The following is a 22,093-nucleotide window of genomic DNA, read 5'->3' as shown; positions in this document are numbered from 1 at the left end:
GTGCTGGTGATACCTCATCTGGAATCCTGTGTGCAATGCTGGGCACCCATGGTTGGGCAAGGTGAATTCACACAGGAGCAGGTGCAGAGAAGAGCAACTGGGATGATCGGGGGAATGGAGTCCCTCTCTTACAAGACAAGACTGGAAGAGCTTAGCTGGTTTAGTCTCACAAAAAGAAGGCTGAGAGGACCTGATTGCTCTATAAAATGCATGAGGGAGTAAAAACCAGTGAGGGAGAAGAGCTATGGAAGCTAAAGGAAAATGGTGGCACAAGAACAAATCGGTATAAACTGGCCCTGACCAAATTCAGGCTGGAAATGAGAAGAAGGTTTCTAACCATCAGAGGGGTGAGGTTCTGGAATTATGGAGACAAACAACTTAATTGTTTTTTATCAGAGGGGTAGCCATGTTAGTCTGGATCTGTAAAAGCGGCAAAGAGTCCTGTGGCACCTTATAGACTAACAGACGTATTGGAGCATAAGCTTTCATGGGTGAATACCCACTTTGTCGGATGCATGTAGTGGAAATTTCCAGAGGCAGGTATAAATATGCAAGCAAGAATCAGGCTAGGGATAACGAGGTTAGTTCAATCAGGGAAGATGAGGCCCTCTTCTAGCAGTAGAGGTATGAACACCAAGGGAGGAGAAACTACTTTTGTAGTTGGCTAGCCATTCACAGTCTTTGTTTAATCCTGAGCTGATGGTGTCAAATTTGCAAATTTGTCTTTAAGAGAGAGCTGGACAAATGTATGAGTGGGATTGTATGACAGGGCTGCTGGTGAGGGTGGGGGACAGTGTTTGGCAGCCCTGGGGCTCACGTCTGGTTTATGTCTGATGTTCCTAAAGCTCATGCTTCAGGGCATCAGCCAGCCACCTGCAGGGGTCAGGAAGGGATGTTCCCCCCGACCCCACCATGGTGGGGGTTTTTGGTCTCCTTCCTCTGAGGCAACAGAGCTGAAGATGAGACATTAGGTAGGGTAGGCCAGGGCTCTGAGCAGTCTCTCTCTCAGCTGCTTGGATCTTGCTCCCAGCCTCTGGATCTAACTGAGCGCTGTATGTGGGGTAAGGTAGGAATTTTCCCCCAGCTCAGACTGGCAGTGAGCTTGGGGGTTTTCACCTTCCTCTGTGGCGTGGGGATTTGCGGTGGTTTGGGGTTCATCAGTCCAGCTCACTGCTCCCTTATGCCATAGGGAGATGAGCTGGGGGAATTACCCCATCCCCTCCATGCCAGCCAGCCCAGCTGGGAGATCAAACTGCACCTCGAGATGTCTGTACAGACAGCCACACGCCCGCAAGCCTTGGCCTAGCCCTTGGCATTCTGCTCTCCCCAGTGCACCTCCCAGCCCTCCAGCCTGTTGCACAGAGCTGCAACGACTTTCTTTTTTTTCTTTTTTAACTGTGCAAACTAAATCATTCTGTCAGCAGCCCTGCGAGGATCCGAGCAGACTCACCGGGCGAGACAGCGCGCGCTTGGACAGACCCGCTGGCCACCACGGCAGGCAGAAATTTGCATGCTGTCCTGATTCATTAAGGCGCTAACACCACACGCCTCACTGCTGCAGCGCTCCCCCAGCCAAACAAAATGGTGGCAGCGGGCGGCAATCCTAGCAGCTAGCGCGCACTGCTCCCTCTCCGAAAGCAATCAGATACCACTCCCCCACCCCCAGCCTCCCACCACCCCGCCACGCGGGAGGGGAACAAGGAAACCAGCAACCACATTTGGGGGTGACAGCAGAGAAATGAGCGTGGATTTCCCCTACACTGCTGCTGCGGCCACTGGTAAGCGGAGGGAACGGACTGGCTGAGGGGAGGGAGCCATGCAGATAGGGGAGCACTCTATTTTATTGACTGCTGGAGCGGAGGCCAAGGTAAATGGGGGGGCACGGATACGCAGCCAATGCCCCGGGTGCCTGGAGCTGGCACACCAGCCTTTTAAAACCCGTGCCAGATGGGAGTCTTTTTTCCCCCTGCTTTAAATAGCCTCTGAAGCTAAGCCAGGAACAGTTTGTTCGACAAACTCCAGGTCCCCTGCTGCCCACCTCCAGCTCGGTGCTTGGGGCGTGGCGCAGAGCTGGCCATTAGCACCAGGATGGGCGGAAGAGGTTTTGGAGAAGAGCTCTGATTCCATGTGGATCCCGCAAATGATGCCAGTTCAGGGGAACACGCAGATAAATCTAGCTGGTTAGCAACTAGTCCTCTCACCCCACAATATCTGAGCATCAAGGGATGGGGCAGGGGGATCCTCACAATGATTAGCAATAGGAAGCACCAAGTGTTGAGAAAGAGACTTAAAGGGACACATATAAGAAGGGCCACACTTCCCCTGAGTATGCCCCGGAATTTACCTGCCTTCAATGGGCAGCAAATCTCCCTGGGGAGCCAGGCCTGCCAAATACAAAGGCCTTGCCCGCTTGAGCCGAGGGAGAACTCCCTTAGCGAACACTCCTAGAAGGTCCAGATCCTCTCTGTGGGCCAACCACAAGGAGGCAACATTGCTCACCTTCATACTCAGGCTTCTTGGTACTGGGAACGGACCCAGGGTGATCCTCAGCTGGTACCCGGCGCTGCTGTGCCAGTGGCTCTGATGGAGCCCCAGCGACTGGCCCAATGCCTCTGTAATTCAGCTGTCCCCCTGCCCACGTGGGACCCTTATCCCTGCGATGACACTGCTCTGCCCAAGTTGTAGAGATGAGAGCCCTGATCCTGATCTCAACTCTGGCAGTGTGAATCCGGAAGGGTAGAGCTCAAGCCAACGGTGTTCGGCCAATGGACACCACAGTAACTGACAGCAGCGGTGGCCCTGCATCCCTTGGTTTTGGATCCAGGATCAGCGTGACAAGCATATAACCAGTGGTGAGCTGGAGGCGGTTCGCACCAGTTCACGCAAACCGGTTGTTAAATTTAGAAGCCAGTTTAGAACCGGTTGTTAAAGGATTGGGCAAACTCCGGCCCGTGGGCCACATCTGGCCCACAGGAGCGTCCTGTCTGGCCCACCTGAGCTCCCAGCTGGGGAGGCTCACCTTGAGAATCCCTTTTTACTCACCCGGCAGCGCTCCGGGTCTTCAGCGGCACTTCCCTCAGTGCCGCCGAAGACCCGGAGCGAGTGAAGGAACTGGTTCTTCAAACTTTGGCAGCTCATCACTGCATATAACTGTACTGATCCCTTGCTGAGTTGAACACCTCTCTCAGGGCCTGATCCTGCCCCCTGATAAGTCAAAGAGAGCAGTGCCACTCACTCCCCCTGGAGCAAGACTGGAGGCCAAATGCCCCCTTTTCTACCAAGAACTAACCTCACTTTCCTTAACTCTTTCCTTACCCCTCTGTTCCACTGTAGCTGGTGTCATTCCTGGTACCCTCCCCAGGGTAGCACCCTCCCCATGGCAGCAATCCCCTGCCTGTGGCATGCTACCCAACTGGCACGGTGTTCTTGCTAGGTATCTAACAAGGGTCTGATGAGACAGCAGTGTCTCTCTTATTTTGCATGCTACACTTTTCCTCTAACAAATCAGTCTCCTGCCTGGTTTTCCTGCTGCTGTCTCCGTAATATTCCCCACACATGCACACAATAACTCCCAAATCTTTCCCCTGATCAGCACCAGGAAGAATCCCATAGATGAGTGATAATTTAATTAGCAGTTTCATAAAAGGGTGAAGGCATCTAACAAATCGGAATGAAGTTTTCAAAGCCGCGACAAAGTGCACTGATGAGGAAAGCTGTGGGCATCAGAAAAGCTTTTTGATAGTGCACCGCACAAAGGACTAATCTACAAGGTCAGTAAGTACGGTATAGAGGGTGAGCTACTTGAGTGGATAAAGCGCTAACCTGGAAATCAAAGACCTAGTTTCCTTGTGAGCACTAATTGTTTGGGAAGGAGGGAAGTGAGTATTGGAGCATCGCAACGATCAGCATCAGGACCATTTTTTTGCGCTCATTTTGTCAAGGAGCTGGAGGAAGTACAGTGCAGCGAGGGGGTGATGCTAGTGGAGGACACAGAATCAGGGCAGGCAGTCATGTCCAAGGAGGCCAGAGAGGAGCCCAGGCGAGCAGACAAGTTGATTCTGCAATTGACCACGGAGCAATGAAAGGCAACACGCCTGGGACAGAAGGGAAGGGAGAAGGATAGACTTGCGGGGGGGGTCAGACCCAGCAGGACAGAGCAGCAGAAGGAAAAAGGAAAAAGGAAAGCCAGAGCCCTCAGCATAGGACAGATCTCCTCCCTAGAGAGTCTGGGACAGTGGGCATGTGAAGGGTGGGTTCTTCCTATGCTGTTAGGGGCTGAACACCCCCTGCCCCCCCCCCCCCGGCATGTGCTATGTCACCTGATCCAGAGAGCCAGGAGGCTCCTGTGTTTAAAAGACTAGCCAGGAGATCTAGTTCAATGCCCAGCTCTGCTCCAGCCTCCCTATGTGACACGGGCAAGTCATGTATCTCCATGCCTCAGTTTCCCCTCTGAATTTGGTCTGTCTTGATCATACGCTCTTTGGGTCCAGGATTGTTTCTTGCTGGACACTTAAAGCCCAAAACCAGGGAACCTCATCTGCAGTAAGGTCTCTGACTTGTCCTCTGATCCCCACGTCACAAGAGATTTACACTTTCATACTGGGGATGCACAGAAAACCCACAGATTGGCTGCAATATACTAAATGCCTAGGATAAAGGCAGCACTTCTAAAGAGTACGAAGCCATGGCACCTCTCAGGGACGGCTCCCTGGTGCCCTAGATAAAGACACATACGGTGGGGGGGATGGAAGTGTGGGCCACAGACCCCCACTGGGGGAGATGGGGCAGATCAGGAGTGCGCTGAAGCAGCACAGTGCCTCTGGAGACCACAAGGGGGGGCCATCACTGTGCTAGGTCAGAAGGGGAAGTGGTGTTCCAGCCCCTTCGTGCCCCCCAGCTATAGAGTCTAACCCAGTGGTGGGCAACCTGTGGCCCATCCGGGCAAGCTGCTGGCGGGCCGCCAGCCTGTTTGTTTATATTTGCACGGCCATCCACAGCTCCCAGTGGTCACGGTTCACTGTTCACAGCCAATGGGAGCTGTGGGAAGTGGCACAGGCCTGGCCACCATTTCCCACAGCTCCCATTGGCCAGAAACAGTGGACCGCGGCCACCGGGAGCTGCAGGTGGCCATGCATATGGAAACAAATAGTCTGGTTGTCCACCAGTGGCTTGCCCTGATGGGCCATGTGTGGCCCACAGGCCGCAGGTTGCCCACCACTGGTCTAGCCCCAGCAGTGGCATGGCAGGAGGGTCGCAAGGTGCTGGGGGAGAAGCTCTCTGCATCAGCACTGTCCCTGGTGCATGCAGGGCCGTCCTTACCCATACGCAAAGCACACAGCTGCGTAAGGCACCAGGAAATTTGGGGCACCAAATTTCCTGGTGCCCTGCGCAGCTGTGTGCTGCTCCAGCCCCTGCTCCGGTTCTTCACCAGGCCCCTGCCCCTGCTCTGCCCCGCCCCCACCGGCTTCTTCCCCTGGGCCCCCACCCCTTCCCTGCCCCCAGCACTTACCAGCGGCGTGGCTGAGGCCAGATCACTGCACTCCCCCAGCCTCACCCCTGTTCCGCCCCAGACCCGTCCCCAGTCCCCTGAGCTCTGCAGCCGCGGGGCTGGGCCTGCACTCACCGGCAACGGAAGCGCAGCGACCCGGCCCCAGCCACGCCGCCGGTGAGTGCTGGGGGTGGTTCCCCCTACCCCCCAAGCCAGCCCCGTCCCCCCTGTGGAGGCCTGGGGCCAGCCCCCCCGCTCCCTCTCCCCCCGTAGAGGCCTCCCCGCGAGGGGACTGCATAGGGCCCCAGAATTGCTAGGGACGGTCCTGGGTGCATGGGCCGAAACCCCTGTGCAGAACGTGGCCTTCAAGCGACAAAGTACACCGGACCCTCACTAGAATGCAGGATTTGGGATCCATGTGTGGTACCGCATTATAGCGGGGACTGCGTTAAAATGAAATGCAATTAAAATAATTAAATTTGGGATCCATGGCCACGACCGCGTTATATGCAAACTCGCGCAATATAGATGCGCATTCTAGTGAGGGTCCGGTGTACCACACTCAATAAAGAGTAGATAGCTGCATCTAACACACATGTATGTCACATAGAAAACGGGCCTGATTGTTAAAGACAAAGCACACACTGCGTGTGATTTGCATGTGCATTTACTGCAATCAGACACATAAATAACCAGAGCACAATGATTTGTGCGTGCTATTCCTGATTTATATGCACAATCACTAAAACTGCACGTGCAATTTCAAATGCAATGTGATATGATTCTATATTGTGGCATACACACACAGCAGGGAGTATAAATAGACTTATTGAATAATGATCCCAGGAAATCCTTCTTGTGCTTTGCAAAGAGCCAGACAATGAACCCATATTTGGAATGCTTTGAATACTTTCTGGTCATCAGATTAGTGAGATGAAGAAGGTAAAGCAGAGGGCAATCACAACAATGCCACCCAGAGGCAGCAATCTTCAGTCATTCATAGAGGTTAGAGCAACTAGGTTAAAAGTCTCCAGAAACAAAGAACAAAAGGCTTGACTAGAGGAAGAGCCATGTAGAGATGGACCCAAATTCAAGTGCCAGCCAGACAACAGCTTGGGGCACAGTGGAGATAGCATGCAGGTGGGCACACACCTTGGAGCTCTCTACTGACCCCATCCAGATCAGGAGCGCTGCTGGCAGGCTGCAGAAGGAGCTGTTCCTGCCTCACTCTGTGCAGAGCTCCAGAGAGATGAGGAAGGAAAATATAGTCCCCAAGGGCTGGCCTGTTCTCCCATGGGAGCGGCCATACATCAAGGAGGAGACAACACAGACAGTACGAATTTGCTTCCTGCTGCCTTGAACTGTCCATTTCCTACACACAACATATGCGACCGTGTCACCCATGCTGAGTGTGTATTACACATCCCGCTGCTAACCAGGGGTTACAAATGCACGGACTGTACATGCTGGACCAGATCCTCATCTAGGGTTGCCAAGTTGGTAATATTTAAAAAACGGACACTCCAGCAGAAGAGTCAGAACCTCCCCTGCCCCGCCTCTTCTCCCCAAGGCCCTACCCTCTGTCCACTCCTCTTCCCCCCTCCCCCCGTCGCTCACTGCTTTTTCCCTCTCCCCCACCTGCCCCCTCCACCCCCCATCCCACCTGAGTCAGGAGGGACTCGCCTGCGGAGCCAGGGCTGGGAGCTGCAGTTGTCCAATGCAGGTAGGAAGCTGCCCCGGCTGAGTGGGGACTGGAGCGGGTGATGACCCACCACCTCCCCCGCCCGCAGGAACTGGACATCCAGTGTCCAGTCCCCTTTTCGACCAGACTTTCCGGTCAAAAACCAGGCACCTGGTCACCCTATTGTCATGCAGTGTAAACCAGCAAATTGCCACCGAGATCAATGGAACTACACTGAATCCCACTAGCCGAGGAGCTGGCTCTCTAGGTACAATAAAAGTGGCATGGCCCCATGGATAGGGCTGGGCTTAACTCCTTGCTCGGGGCCACCCTAATGGCAGTTTTTAAGCCAAAGCCCTCATCGAAATCAAGCAGGGGCACGGCCTGAAAAATCATTGGGGTATGGCCCCACTGCTGCCAACTCACCACGTGACCTGGGACAAGTCAGTTGCCTTCTCCATGCTTTGGCTTCCGCAGCTGTGAAACAGGGCTCACAATAATACAGAGAGCTTTGAGATCTAGGATGCAACTAAGGACTCAGTGGGGTTTCTATGATCTACACAAAGCTCTCCAGGGCTCCCACAGCAGGGATGCTGATGAGTGGCTACAGATGCCGAACTTCCAAGTAGTAGTCATTCCGCAGCCCCCAAATATAATTTTTATATACATATAAACTTTTTAAAAGCACATTTTCCCATTCTGTTTCTAGGCCGGCTCTGCCAACAGCCGAGCAGGCTACCAAGCTGTCCATCAAATCCTAATACAATTCTGGTGAGTTGGAGCGCAGGGCTCCTGTAATTTATAGGAAGACTGTCATTCTCAAAACAAAAAATCACTAGAAACCCAGCACATTCAGGGTTAAGGTGAAATTTAAATGAAACCCAAACATGGAAAAGAATGAAAATCCACTTAATATACTCAAATTGCCTTAACTCTGCCCCGTTAGTGGCACCTGCCTCCAATCTTCCCTGCTTTGATCCGTTCATACTTAGCTCCTGCGGGCTTTCACTCACACCATGAAGATCTGTTTGTTATTTTAAGGATCAAGGACATTTTCTAAGGGCTTTGAGAAGTTGGCACAGGTCTACACTACAAAGTTAGCTGGCATAGCTGTGTTGGTAGGCACGTGAAAAAATCATCCCCAGCCTGACATAGCTACGCCGCAAAAGTCCTAGTGTAGACAGTTATACCAGCAAAAAAATCCTTTAGCTGGAAACTGCTTATGTCAGCAGGGCAGCTGGTTTAACTAAGCCAATTCCTTTCGTCGGTATAACCAGCATCTCCACTAGGGGGCTCTTCCGGCATAGCTACACCGGTACAGCTGTGCCAGCAGAGCCTTTGTTGCGTAGACAAGCCCTTACTCAACCCGCTGGAACAAACTATGAAGGCAAGTGGTAGATTCTCCATCTCTTCAGCTCCAGACTGGCTGCCTGTCTGGAAGATGCTTCAGCAAAACACAAGTTACATGGCTCAATAAAGGGGTAACTGGCTGAAATGTGATGGCCAGTGATATACAGGAGGTCAGATGAGATGATCTAATGGTCCCTTCTGTGAATCTAGAAGCACCACCAACCCTTTAATGACCACAGGAATCAGGTCCTCAGGTTTCCATTTCATCCAGGAGACAGCACCTTGGGCGTTCATTCTTCCCTAGCAACCGTGAGGAGATCACCCCATCTACTGAATCACAAACACCACTTCCAGCGGCAGCAGCATGGGCTTTCCTTGAAGATCTCTCCTCCATGAACTGATCTAGCCTGATCCTGCTTAGCTACTGAGATAAGGAGGGCCCACAGGGGTACAGCAGCTACACTTGAACCAAGGGGGCAGAAATGCAGTAGTTGGGTGACATTCTAAGGCACTGAAATGTCAAATACAGGCCTAATTTTGAATACATGGGGCCAAAGCCACAGCTGATGTAAATTAGCAGCACACCACTGAAGCTAAAGGAGCTGCACTGATTTTCACCAGTAAATATGATCCCTTATGTGCACTGGTGACTGACAATACCAAACTGTCCCTTACAACTCAGAAATCCTTGCAAACTAATACACCCTGGGAGTTCTAGTCTATATGTAAACCATATTCTAAAATCAGAACCACTGAGCAGCAAGAACCAGGCACTGATGTGTCGGCTCAGTGCAATTACAGATGCAAGACTGCAACTAACAAATTAAAGAAGCCCACACAGAAAGAGTCAAGAGAAAACCCTAACGGAAGCATTTCAGCTCACGCCCACACCTAATGGTATGGCTGGGAAGTCAGCACTGGGAACATCCTGAGAGCAGCAGAACCAGCAGCGATCAGGAAAAAGCTCAGAGCATCCATAGTGAAGGAGCATTAGAGATGCACAGTCTCGGGGGAAGACAAAATGATGTTCAGGGTGAAGGATAGAGGCATCTACTGCATATGTGACAGAGGTGAATGACAGGTTAAATAACAGAGGAATGGAAAAGAATGGGTAACGTGTTTAAAAGAGAAACCCCCAGTGGAGAACATCAACAGCTGGACTGAAAACAAGAGGTGGATGATTAGGGTTGAAGGAGACATATAAAAGCCAGGTATGTGCAAAAGCAAAGCAACACACATCACATGAGAGGGTGGGGTGGAGAATGACTGAGAACTGGAGGAAAGATCTCAGAATGAGAACACAAAATTAAAGAAAAAGAAGCTTGAAAAGTAACTGAAAATCATGATGAACTGGAATGGGAACTGCTGAAGCCAAACAAGATTTAAAGGCCCAAATTCAAATGCCATACAGCCACCACCCCAAGTGCCAAGGGCATCACTTGCTTGGATCACTGGATGGCCATCTGACGTCATGCTAATTAAACACTTTAAAAGCTGCGCTTAAGGAAACTGAAGTCAAGAGAGGCCAGAGTCCAGGATGGGAGTGCATCAAGACCTCAGCGCAATGGGGCATGTGGATGTAATTCCTATTTGTTGCAATGACATTGTGCAGGCTTATGCCAGGCCAAATGGGTCTAAATATTACTGGGCCTAATTCTGCTCTCAGTTACACTGGCATAAATCTGAAGCAAATCCATACCACACAGTGGAGTTACTCTGGATTTACACCTGTGAGCAGAACTGGATCCATCGCCCGTGGGATAAGATCACATGCATCTGTAGGGCCCCTGTAGAATTACCTTGGCAATTCAAATATAGTTTGCCAGTTGTAACCTCAACCACCAACCAGTGGGATCCAGAAATGATTTTCAGGCACGGATTCTGTTCCCACAGCTCAATAAATCAGGAATCACTCCAGTGTAGTCAGTGGAGTTACATCACTGGAAAATTGGCATAGGTGAGAGCAGAATCAAGGATGGATCTGAACTGTGACATAGAAATGGAAGGCTCCATGTCTCACAATGAAGTGCTGGGGATGTTTATTACCCACTACATTCTCTAGCTGGAGAACTAGCACTTGCTCTTGACAAGAGACAGATTAAGTGGTCTAGGTACTTTTCTATCTCTAACTTTCATGACTTCCAAGAGCTTAAATGGGAAGATGCAACACCCCAGCATAAGCATCATCCAGAGAGGAAGAAGAGGGATGGAGGACATTATAAACTCCCAGAGCCCTGTGCTCACAATCTAGCTACATCAGTCGTAACCCGAAGTTCCAACTGTTTGCAATGCAGTGACGATATTTGCTATAAAGTAGGGCTGTCTCTGATAGGTGACTGTAAAAATGGCATTGGGGTAGCCATGTTTGTTGGCTCATGGATCCCATATGAAATCTTCTCATCTAACACATAAAAAGGTGGCATTTCCCTTCTGATGCACCATCCCCAGTAACAATGATTTTGCTGGCCAAATTATACCCTGATTGGCAGCTGTGCCTTTAGTAGTATTGCATAAGCATTAAGAAATCCAAAATATGGCCTGTAAAAGAAGCAGCTTATGATTCCGAGTGATTATACACAGGAAGGGGAGAACCCAGCTTGACTCTCAGATCCCAGGGGAAGTTGTAGGGCTGGAGACTAGAAAAAAAAACTTTTTATTTGTAAAATGGGTACATCTAAGATGGAATCAATGAGACAGATGCAGGAGCCTCTTACAGAGTCACTTTTCAAACATTTTAAAGCCTTCGTATTAATTATACAGAAAGGATTACACTTTCCAATCAAGACAAATCACAAAAGGAGCGCCCTTTGATGAGATAGAGATGGGTCCAGGGAGCTGGGTGAGAAAGATCACTGACCATGTGACAGACAAAAGGAGAAGACAAAATATGAAATGAGAGGAGAGATTACAGGCCATGAGACCCAGAAGAAAATAGATAAAAGCAATTCTGCAGCACATGTTTGCTAGTGGAATCACTTTTTCACACACCAAGCCTCATTCTGATCTTATTTGCACTGGTACAGATCAGGAGTAATCCTAATTAAGGCAATGGGGTAAACCTGGTGTATGTGTCTCAGAATTGGGCTCTCTGTTTATCTCTGAAAACTAATTTTGGAGCATTCCAAACCTCAGAAGTTAACCCAATATGGTATGTAGGCTGATCCAACCACTTCCATAGAATACAAGGGTTCCCCTTTGCTTCTTTCTGCTGCTTTAAAAAGTTGTGACCTTAAAATCCTTTTCTTCTTCTAATAACAGGCTGCCCCGTGCATTGATATGGAATGTCATAGAAGACCTGTGATGCCATCCCCCTGCTTCCCCAATGTAGGGGAGGAGAAGTGTGGGAAGAGAATGCTCTGCGTGTGCCAACTGACAATGCTCTCAGGGCCGATACCCATTGCCCCCAAAGACCAGAGGCACCCAAGAAGAGAGGGCTTTTAAAGATGTGCCTGATACACCATGCAGCACCCCCTTTCCCCCGCACTGCACCAACTGGGATGTGCGTGGAGCTCAGAGCAGGGTGAACTGAGAGGTGATGTGTAAGTCACAGCAGGTAAATGGGCTCAAAAACTTCTGTAACACATAGGTGCTGAAGATTAAACCTGATAGCCTGGCTGAGAAGGACATGTGCTGACACAAAACCCAACCCCACACCTATTTGATTTAAAGGATCACTTCTCTTCTCTCCCACCAATAGATCAATCCTGACACCTCCCAACACAGACACAGAGTAAATACATTCTGGGCTCTCCTCCCACCCCCTAATAACTGAACCCACAGCTTTGTTCCACACCCCTATGAATGAATTCTGGGTTCACCCTCTGCAAACCCCTCCACAAAATAAATGAAATCTGTCCCCCAATCCAAGACCGCTAGGTTCCCCCATCACATAACGCTGCTCTGGGGCTGCAGAGCTCTGGGGCACACAGGATACCCTGGGCCTCTGAGAAACTCTGAGAGTCATAGATGCTAAGGCCAGAAGGGACCGTGATGATCATCTCATCTGGCCTACTACATCAAACCCATCCCTTCCAATCAAGCGAGAGCAGCTCTTCCCCGTACAGGCCACTCTGTTCCTTGCTCCCCATTTATCTGCAGAGAAGCTACCACTTGGTACCCGGGCCCTGCTCATCCAGCTTGCCCAGGCAACACGCAGCACGAGTGGGCAGGAGGGGAAACCGGCCCTGCCCCAACATGCCAGAGCATGGGCAGAGAAGCAACGAGCAGGAGAATAGTGAAGAACCTTCCCCTCCTTTAACCGCAGCTCTGAACGGGGTACAAGCCATACCGGCTCAGAGCCCCTTCGGCAGGACTCGGCTTCACATACACCATTGTTATGCTGGTGCCACTCGGCCTGGCGTTGGCGCAGTCGCTGCCGATTGCTGCCATGGGGAGTGAGATCTGCCGCAGGCACTGCTGACCCCCTCACGCCCACTGGCTGCCCTGGCACCTTCCCCTTGTCAACGTCACCTTGGAGTCGGACCCCAAAACTCTGAGCAGATTCCATTGTTTCCTCCCTCTCTGGCTGCATAAGGGCTTTGCTGGTTAGGGAAAAAAGCAGCCCCTTTCCCGCCACTATTTGCTGACTGGTTGTCTGCGCCAACCACCTCTTATCTGCTGCCCTCCCAGCTCCTTCGCTGCAGCCTCATCCCCACCTCCTCTACGAGCCCTCTACCCCTGGCAATATTGCTGATCCTTTTTCCCCCATAGGCCTGTTAACTCAGCCCCTCCACTCTACCCACTCACCCCATCTCCCACCAGACATAAAGCTGATCTAAGAGGCCATTTGCCTCCCTTCTTGTATGTTACACCTTGTCTGTCCCCCCCTCCTGCTTTGTCTGTCTGGTCTATGCAGACTGTAAGCAACTCAAGGCAGGGACCGTCTCTTACTCTGTGCAGTGTGGAGCACAATGGGGCCCTGATCCTGGGGCATCACTGGCTTAACAAACAATCCTCCTCCACTCCACTGGAGGTAAATTTCAATGGAGCTGGGTGTTGCTAGACAAACAGGCTCATCAAAGATGGGTAAAGATCAGTCCCATCGGAGCTGCCCAGCTCCAACAGGAAACAAATTGGGTTTCCATTAAGGAAAAAAAGGATTCAAAGCGCTAGCGAGAGGGGGAAATGTTAAATGCTCCTTCGGCCCAGGGAGAAATTCAGTCTCCACCTCTGTTACCAAAGCTCGCAGAGCTGGAGTGGGACCCAACAGCAAAAGCTAGGATCACCCCCAGATCCAGGGTCCTCTGGAGGAGAAAAGCACCAGAAAGGCTCCCTCTCCCCTGGAAGTTGAAGTTGAGGGGCGGGGGGGGGGTGGAGGAAAGCTTCAGCACTATATTCTTGTTGAGCACCAGAGCATGAGTAAACACGATGGAGGCTTTTCGTGGTCTGGTGAGTTTAAGCTATGAGCTGAAAGTTTAACTGTTAATACACTTAATCAAGGGGTCCTTCCTGCACCCGGGTTTGGGAAAACAAATTTGCCATCAGTGAAGCGGGTGGGGGAGAGACCAGGGCAGGTCAGCACCCGCCCCAGTGGAACCAGCCTCCTGAGGAGGGGAGTGGTGCATCTGCGTGGAGGGTGGAGGAAAAAGGGGGATGGGGAGGAACAGGACTGGAGGGGGCTGGCTCCGGCTTCCTCATTGTGAGCCTGAATGTGGCCATCAAAGCGCGTGATGGAGTGGCAGCCAAACAAAGTGTGGAAAGCCACACCACCGCACCGGCAGGAAATCCAGAGTCTCCCAAGCAGGGAAGGCATTTGAATAGCAAAGGTAGTAGAGTGCCAGAGGAGATGCCTGCTGCTAGGTCCCAGACAGAGCGGGATCCAGGCCAGCACACGGCCAGGCTGCTGACGGGTGAGCAGGGAGCTGGCCCCAAGACAATCATCTTGGTGGCTTGGCATGATTTGTTTCAAGTCTCCTCACCCTGGAAGTGGCAGTCGCTCCCAAAGGCTCCCCCAGCCCATCCTAAGGATCCCAGCACCAGAACCTGTCCTGCATCGGGAGGGAAACTTCCCACCAAGGGGCCCAGCACAGCTTCTCATTGGGTGAGAGCTGGCGTAGTGCCGTGGAGCTCCCTGATTTACAGGTCCCTGGAGGATCTGGCCCCAAAGCCAGGGGGTGGGCAGGCCCTGGGAACGCCTCAGGGCCAAATCCAGGATTGGTGTAAATGGTGAAGCGATGGCACTTGCACGATCCAGCAGGCCTGCAAACCCGGAGAATGGGAGTGGAAGGGACCAGGGGCTGGTAGCAGCCAGAGATACAGTAACGCATCACCCTTCCCTCCAGGTTTTCACTCACACCTCCACCATCTGCTACCCCCCAGCCCAGGCCCAGGTGAAGCCCAGCTGGCAGGGGACTTCCCCAATGCATCAGGGACACAGCCTGGAGTCTTTTTACACCCCCAAGAACAGCTTCAAGTGGCCAGACCGCTGCCCATAGTGGGAGCCAGCATGCACACCTGTCAAACGCCTCGTCTGCGTGAGCTATGCGCCTGTGTCACCCCACAGACGCCACCTGGCCAAGGCAGGCATAGGGCCTGAGCCTGGATCCAGTGGCGTGAGAGCAGAATCAGGCCCAGGGAGAGTAACCGACACCACCGCTCACAGGGACTTGGCTCACACTGGCTTTCAAGCTCCAGATTGGCCCTTCCAGGCACAATGGGCCCGATTCTGCTCTCTTGTACACCAGTGTAAATCAGGAGGAACTGCACTGAGATTAGTGGATTCAGACTAGAGTAAACAGAAATCAGGTGAGGTGAGCAGAAATAGGGCCTTCTCTCTCTCTCCTTCTCCCTCGCCCCACCACCCACACTTTCTACAGACCCCTGAGTCTCGCTCAGTTGCAGGGTGGGCACTGCAGCAAATTCACCCACTCCCCAGTATGGCCTTCCATGGCACCTAAGGTGCTGGGGACCAAATCCTCTGCTTGTGTAACCTGGCACACTTCCGTAAAGTCACAGAACTCTGCTGGCTTATGTCAGCAGTGAGTTTGGCTCAGAGCTTTTAATTTCGAACAGTAAACCCCCCCGTTCCTTCATTGCCCCTTTTCCAAACTCAGCCCTCCTATGGAGGCTTTGGCCTTGGAGAAAGCACATGGGAAAGAAGCAAAATATCAGCAGAACTTACCCCACTGCAGTGTAAATCTGAAGTGACCTACACTGCTAAAGGCAACGACGTGACACCGATGTAACCGAGAAGATGATCAAGCCAGTGATCTGTCTGATATTTTGCAATAAAATTACAAGCCCCTGTTGCAATAGTGTCTCCCTGCGCAGCTGAGAACACGGTCAACTCATCTCACCAAATGGTCCCCAGTCACTGCTGCACTAGAACCAGATTGGAACCAGCACCCTACAGGTGAAGAGCCCCATATGACCCTGCCCCCCACCCAGAGCCAATCAGTCCCCTTCTCCCCCCGCCAAAAAACCCCAACCCTCTCATTTGTAATTCACCTTGCTCTGTGTTACCAAGGTTTTAAATCTGAATGGGCCAAAGAGCCAGATCCTGCGCAGGGGTAGATCATCTCCATTGACATCAGTGGGGCTATGCCGATTTACACCAGCTGAGGGTCTGGCCGTAAGTGCTACTGGAGGAGCTCAGAAGTGAAACCACCAGAAAACCACATTGTGCTTAGGAATAAACGACGATACCGACAGGCAGCCACATGTCCCCACGTGCTCGAACGTAGGGCCCAAGAGTGCCCCTAGTGAGAACAAGTCAGGAAATGCCATGTGCTCCCCTCTGCCTTCTCTCTGGATCATTGCTGGGGGGGAGAGTTTATCCCCCAACCTACTGGGTGGGCAGGGGGGTTGATTCCCCAAAACCAATGGAGGAGATGCCACTGAGTCTGCGGGTAGGGGACACACTTCACCAAAGGGGACATTTCCCCTGCTTAGGGAGAGGACAATTTGGCCCCTCTGTGATAGATGCCGCTAGTGAGATGCACTGGACAAGTCCCTACCACAGTAAACCCATTTCAGCATCCCCCTCTTGCACGACTCGTGTCAACTGCATCCTTTATCAAGGAGGAACAAGCAGGTTTTTGAAAAGAGGCACCTGCAAATACATCCTCAGCCAGTTAATGTCACACATGCACTTTTGGCTGCTGGGTTCATGCTGCAGACTGGATCAGTCCTCAGCCTTCAGGGCATCCCACGCTGCTGGAGTGTAACATGGCCCAATGTTATTTCACAGGCTCCGTGGGCCAAACTCCATGCTAGCGTAAGCCAGCACAACTGCACCAAAGTCAACCTTGTGGCATCTGCCAGAGACAAAGCTGGGTCCCTTTGGTCCTCAGATCTCTCCCCGTAAGTCCCTGTCAGTAACAACTTGGCTCAAAGCCTCAAGCAATTCATTTATTTTCCCACCAAAGTGGTGATAACCTATGAATGATGTGTGCATGCATTCATTCAAAAAGTTTTACATTGTACAAAGCCCTTGCACACACGATACACACACACAAACTACCTGCACCACCAAGGCCTTCTCCCCATCCCACCCCCCATTCAATAACCTCTGCATGCTCCAAATGCCCTTGTTTAGCCTAATGCAGACACTTCCAATATCTTCTTTTATTATCTCTCTAATCCAGGGTAAGCAATCACGTTTTGCAATGTGCACTTTGCATTTGCCACCAGTAAACAAAACTCCCACGCAAGTTCATTCAACAAGTTTCATTCATGGAATCAGCCGAACTTTCAAATTATTCTGAACATTTACTATGTCAATTTCTTTTGTCCGACGCTTTAACCTCTCATTTCCTCATAAGCCACTTTGTCAGCTTTAATGTGCAGAGGAAGAACACCGACTAGAACTTCAAATACACAGAGCCAAGTCAACCCTCACCAGCAGAAAGCTATAAGCACTTCTTTTGTTAGTTTACTTTTATTATCACGCTCTGATGGGTTAACCCCCAAAAAACCCCTGGAGGTCAGATCATTGGGTCTATAAGGCTGATAAAATGCACACCTACGCACACACGCACACAATGGAGCCTACTTGGATTTAAGTGACAAAACGAGCCCATTCCCATGACGGGGGAACACAGTAAATGTTACCAACAGCTCCCAATTCCATAGGGGGACACTACTAAAATCAGGCAATAAATTTATACTTGGCAGCAAAGGGAGCTAAACCGACCCCTCTCTGCCTCGCCAATGTGGGCAGAAGCCTTGGAGAACAACACTTACAGGTTTTGTGCTCAATAAGGCACTAAAGAAGCCAATTTGTTTTTGACATTGCACTGAGAGTTCTCATCAAGGTCTAAATGCACAGACTGTTTGTTGTCATTTTTTCAAAAGGCGACACCATGCATAATCTTTTAGGAAAGGAATTTTTTAAAAAGAGAGGAAAGGGGCACTCTGTTTTCTATGTCTAACTAAAGGGTACTTTACACTCCAAAGGAAAAACCTAGGTATGCTTTTCTATTAATCAACACCTCTTAAAGGCAAAATCCTCGCTAGTTGGCCTTCAATTTCAATGGCTCATGTTTCTTTCAAAGCGCACGTTAAAGCAAAGCTATTTAACTGTTGGAACATTTTTTAAAACCTCACACAAATAAACAAAAGGAAAAAAACCCAGTTACAGTAGCAATAAGTGAAAGCAAGTATATTCAGGCTGGGACCTTTGTCAGCCCAAGTTCTCCCTATGCCTAGGTGCAGCATGGAAGACCACCCAGTGTTTGGGGAATCCTCCAGCACACAGAGGGGATAAATGGGGTTGGAGTTAACAAAGAAGTTGCAGTCTGAGCTCTGAACTTCCTGGCTTTGGTGGGTTTAAGCTGGACCCCACACAATTACTCACAGCAGTTGCTTGTAGGGAAGTAGCCTGCAGGCCAAATTTTCACTCCCGGGTGCTATGGATGTATTTGTAATAAATCACACACTTGAACAGGCAAATCAGGGAGAGAAACACCCAATCACCCTCCTGTATAGGCAGCTACCTGATCTGAAATCACAGGGTCCTATTTGCATGCATAAGCATGGAAGTTCATGGGTCCAAGGAGCCTGGAAAAGCCAGGCAAGGGAACTATTAAAGGACCATTGACACTGTCATATCAGTCAGGGCCTATTCCCAAAGGCATCAAAAACATAACTTCCATTGAGTTCAGTGGTGCAAGACCCAGCCCCTACCCCTTGCATGCAATATATCTTTCAAGCTGCATGGTGATAAGAAATGTGCCCTACATTCTAATTCAGTGGGTTACACATGGGGCAACCCCAACCATTAAGTTGTTCTTTCAAAACACGGTATTTCCCAGGTATCCTACAACTAAGAAGGCATGGATCTTTACTCCCTCGTGTAGTCCTCAAATCACTCCAGTCATCCTATCCTCTCCAAAGAATCTACTTATGGGAGCAAAGATTGCTGGATCAGGGTCACATGGAACTCTGCACACATGTGATCTGTTATCACTGGATGTGTGTACGGCTTTGTTTATGTTTAGGACCCAGAATAAGTAGCACTTCCTTTTTAATCGCTCATTTGAGCAAAGAATTAAAGGACCCAAACCAAACAACTGGGTGGAATGGGAAGGGCATTGGTTATTGGAAGATATAGCATTGGGCCTCAATGAGTTGAGCTAAGATTGAGCCGAGTTTTGTATAATAATCAACAGTACAGTAAATCATTTGCAAAATACACTACAGCTTTACAGCTAGCAGCGTGCGGCTGTGGATGAGTATTAGATAAATTACACATTGTATACTGCAATCGTCTGCTTCCATTTAATCTTTTATTCTTAGTGTACATTCAGTGCCCACACATCAAATGCAGGGGGAGTGCAGCTCCAGCATGAATCGCATATTACCGACTCAAAGGCAAAGTGGGGGGAAAATATTGCTTGGTTAAAAAAAAACAAACTTAAGTTACTTGTCACACATGGCTCAGTTCCAGAGCCGCGCATCCCGTACCCCGGCCATCCCTCACTGGCTGCAGTTTGGGAAACAAAACTAAAATGGGCAACAACAAAATAGACAGATTTCGAGTACTCCGTGGATGCAAAATTTGCTTTAAAAATAAATGAAACAAACTCAGCCCTCCTGTTGCTTTTATATATATAAACAAAAAAACCTGTAGAAAACTCTGAACAAGCGACCCAAACACTTTGAATGCCCTCTGAGCTACAGAAAAGGGAAAGAAATCATATCCAACCCGCAAGCCAAAGTGATCAGCCCAGGGAACGCTGTTCTGCCCCAAATCCTCTTCTCCAGCTTTTTAAACAAAAAAAAAAAAGGCAAATTAAAGCCGGGGAAACCCAAAGTCTGCCCCCCAGCCGCCTTGTGCGGCTCCCCGTCCACTCCCTCTCCCCAGCAGCGCCAGGCTCTGCATGGCAGGCTGGAGGCAGGCGAGGGAGGGTGGGCGGCCTGGGTTTGTTTGCTGACTCGCCAGCCCCTGGAAAGCAGGGCTGGGAATTGCTGACAGCCCCTGAGCTGCAGCGGCGCTAGCGGGCGCCGCTCTAATCCGCGGCTCGCACAAGCAGAAGGGTCAGCTAGAGCCGCCCGCTGCTTTCAGACACCATTGTAACCCGGGAAACAAACCAGTGATTAGATCGGGCGGGGGTGGGCTCCTGATCAATAATGCAGCGTCCTGGGATAGAGGGGCTGGCTGCAGCCACCGTGCCACCGCCCCGCGTTGGAAACTGACATTCGCTATCCCATTTCCCCCTCCTGTTAATTTCACTCAAGGGGGGGGGAGGGAAGGGGGGCAAGAGGGACAATTTCAATATTGCAAACAAAACTTTGCTCATTAAACGCCCCGTCCTCCCGGCCGCCCCAACACTCCCCCCCCCCCCCCACGCTCCCGGCAGCAACCCCAGTCAAGCAGCAGCGATCTGGGACTTACATGACTCCGAACGCTACAGGAGAGAGAGACACACATACACAGGGGACTGGTCACACACACACACACACACCCCCCCCCACACACACACGACTGGTCACTTTCTCCGGTGTCTTTCCAATCGCGGTGCGTGGGGTTTGCTCCACCCCGCAAAAAATACCCAAAACTGGAAGAATCGGGGAGGGAGAGGCGATTAATTTCCCTTGGGGGGGGACTTTAAAAGGAAAGTGCGGGAGGGTGTATAACCCCCCCCCTTCTCCTGGGATGTCTCTGCCTCTGCTCCAGGGACCTCTGGTGCCAGCCGGGCTGGGGCGAACTCACGGGTCATCTCCCATGGAGGATCCCACCACCCTCCCCCCCCCCCCAATCCCCTCTTTTTGTCTAGACCCAGTGATCTGAGACCAACCTTCTGCCGCACTTCTCCATCCCGGCGGAGGGAGGGAGGAGGGGGGTTAGGGATAGGGGGTGGGTGGGAGCAAAGGGTCTGATCTGCCCCCTCTCCCCTTTCCCCTGGGCCACTGATCAGCACCTGAACGGAAGGGAAATTACAGGGCAAACTTTTTCCCGAGACTTTTTCCCCAACTCTTCCGCCGCCCGTGAATGCATCTGCATATTTAGCGAGCACAGGGGCCTTTTCACTCTCATGCACCTACCGGAGGAAGAGCGATCCGGAGCAAGAGCAGGAGAAGCAGCAGCGGCAGGGGAGGAAGGAGGAGGAGAAGGGAAGGATGGGAGCTGCAGCCACCACCACTCCGGGCAGTGTGTGTGTGTGTGTGTGTGTGTGTGTGTGTGTGCGCGCGCGAGCTGTCGCCGGCCGGATTAAAGAGCCAAATCCAGAGCATGCAAAAAAAAAAAAAATTAGCACCTGCCAAAAAATTGTCTCTTTGCAAAGCGAGGGGTGTTTGTCTCCCTCCCCTCGCTGTGGGGCGGGGGGGGTAAATCAGCGGGGTTGGGGGGGGGCTGCAGCGCCCAGATCAAAGGGTCGCGTGCATGGGAAGAGGGGGGGCTCACAATGGGAAATTGAAGGGGGAAAAAAAAGAAGTGAAGGGGTGGGGGGGGTGTTTCTCCTCCAAGGCAGCGTCTCCTTCCCCGCAAACCCACCTCTACATCCCTCCTCGCTCTGGAAGTACATAGACAGCCGAACCACATTGCACAGGGCTGCTGCTGCTGCTGCTGCCCGGGGGCTGCCGGCAAAACCCGGACCGGACCGCCTCGCCGGCTGCCCACTGCCGCCCCCTCTGCCATCTCCGCCTCGCTCCCTTGGCCCTGCTCTTTTGCATGCTGAGCGCAGGCTTCTCCCCCCGCCCTCCCCAGCAACCAGCCCCAAAGTGAGCCGCAGCCCGGGGCAACTCCTCGAGCCGAGCAGGCAGCGCCCAGCCGCCTCCAAAGGAGGTTTTTATGCAAACGCTTTGATTATTATCTGACTAACTTGCAGCGTGGCGGCTGCCGGTGCATTCCCCCTGGCCACAGCCCAGTCCCCAAGCCCTCTGCCATCCCTCGCTGTCTCCTGCACTCCCTCTTTTTGCTCTCTCCTTGTGTTCCCCCCGCCCCCCCGCCACCACCACCACCACCACCACGAAAAGCAACTTGGAGTTTATCCCCGTGCTTCCCCTTTAAACAAAATAAAAACAAACCCCAAAGTAAGATGCGAAACTTTGCCCAGCCGGCGTTCAGCGAGCTGGCCTGGGGAGGTGCTAGCCCAGCCGGGCTTCCTTCTCAGGGGCGATGTGATTTCCATTTG

The 22,093-nt window shown here is 51.5% G+C and overlaps 1 protein-coding gene and 1 long non-coding RNA gene across 2 annotated transcripts in view; one reads left to right on the top strand and one right to left on the bottom strand.

Annotated features, from left to right (window-relative positions):
* The window catches only part of CXXC5 (CXXC finger protein 5), a 101,628-nt gene extending 79,983 nt beyond the window's left edge, over positions 1 to 21,645 (bottom strand). The window contains 1 exon segment of the mRNA XM_038413324.2: positions 21,454 to 21,645. The gene's annotated coding sequence lies outside the window, so the exon portion shown is untranslated.
* On the top strand, positions 1,403 to 15,495 carry LOC122455457. The gene is made up of 3 exons (XR_006273672.1): positions 1,403 to 1,778; positions 11,778 to 12,072; positions 14,801 to 15,495. It is a non-coding gene; the product is annotated as an uncharacterized LOC122455457 (long non-coding RNA).
* Positions 21,646 to 22,093: the final 448 nt, after the last annotated feature.

Source organism: Dermochelys coriacea, chromosome 8 (genome assembly GCF_009764565.3).
Source record: "Dermochelys coriacea isolate rDerCor1 chromosome 8, rDerCor1.pri.v4, whole genome shotgun sequence".
In the NCBI taxonomy this organism is placed as follows: domain Eukaryota; kingdom Metazoa; phylum Chordata; order Testudines; family Dermochelyidae; genus Dermochelys; species Dermochelys coriacea.
This window is presented reverse-complemented; position numbering and strand designations above follow the sequence as displayed.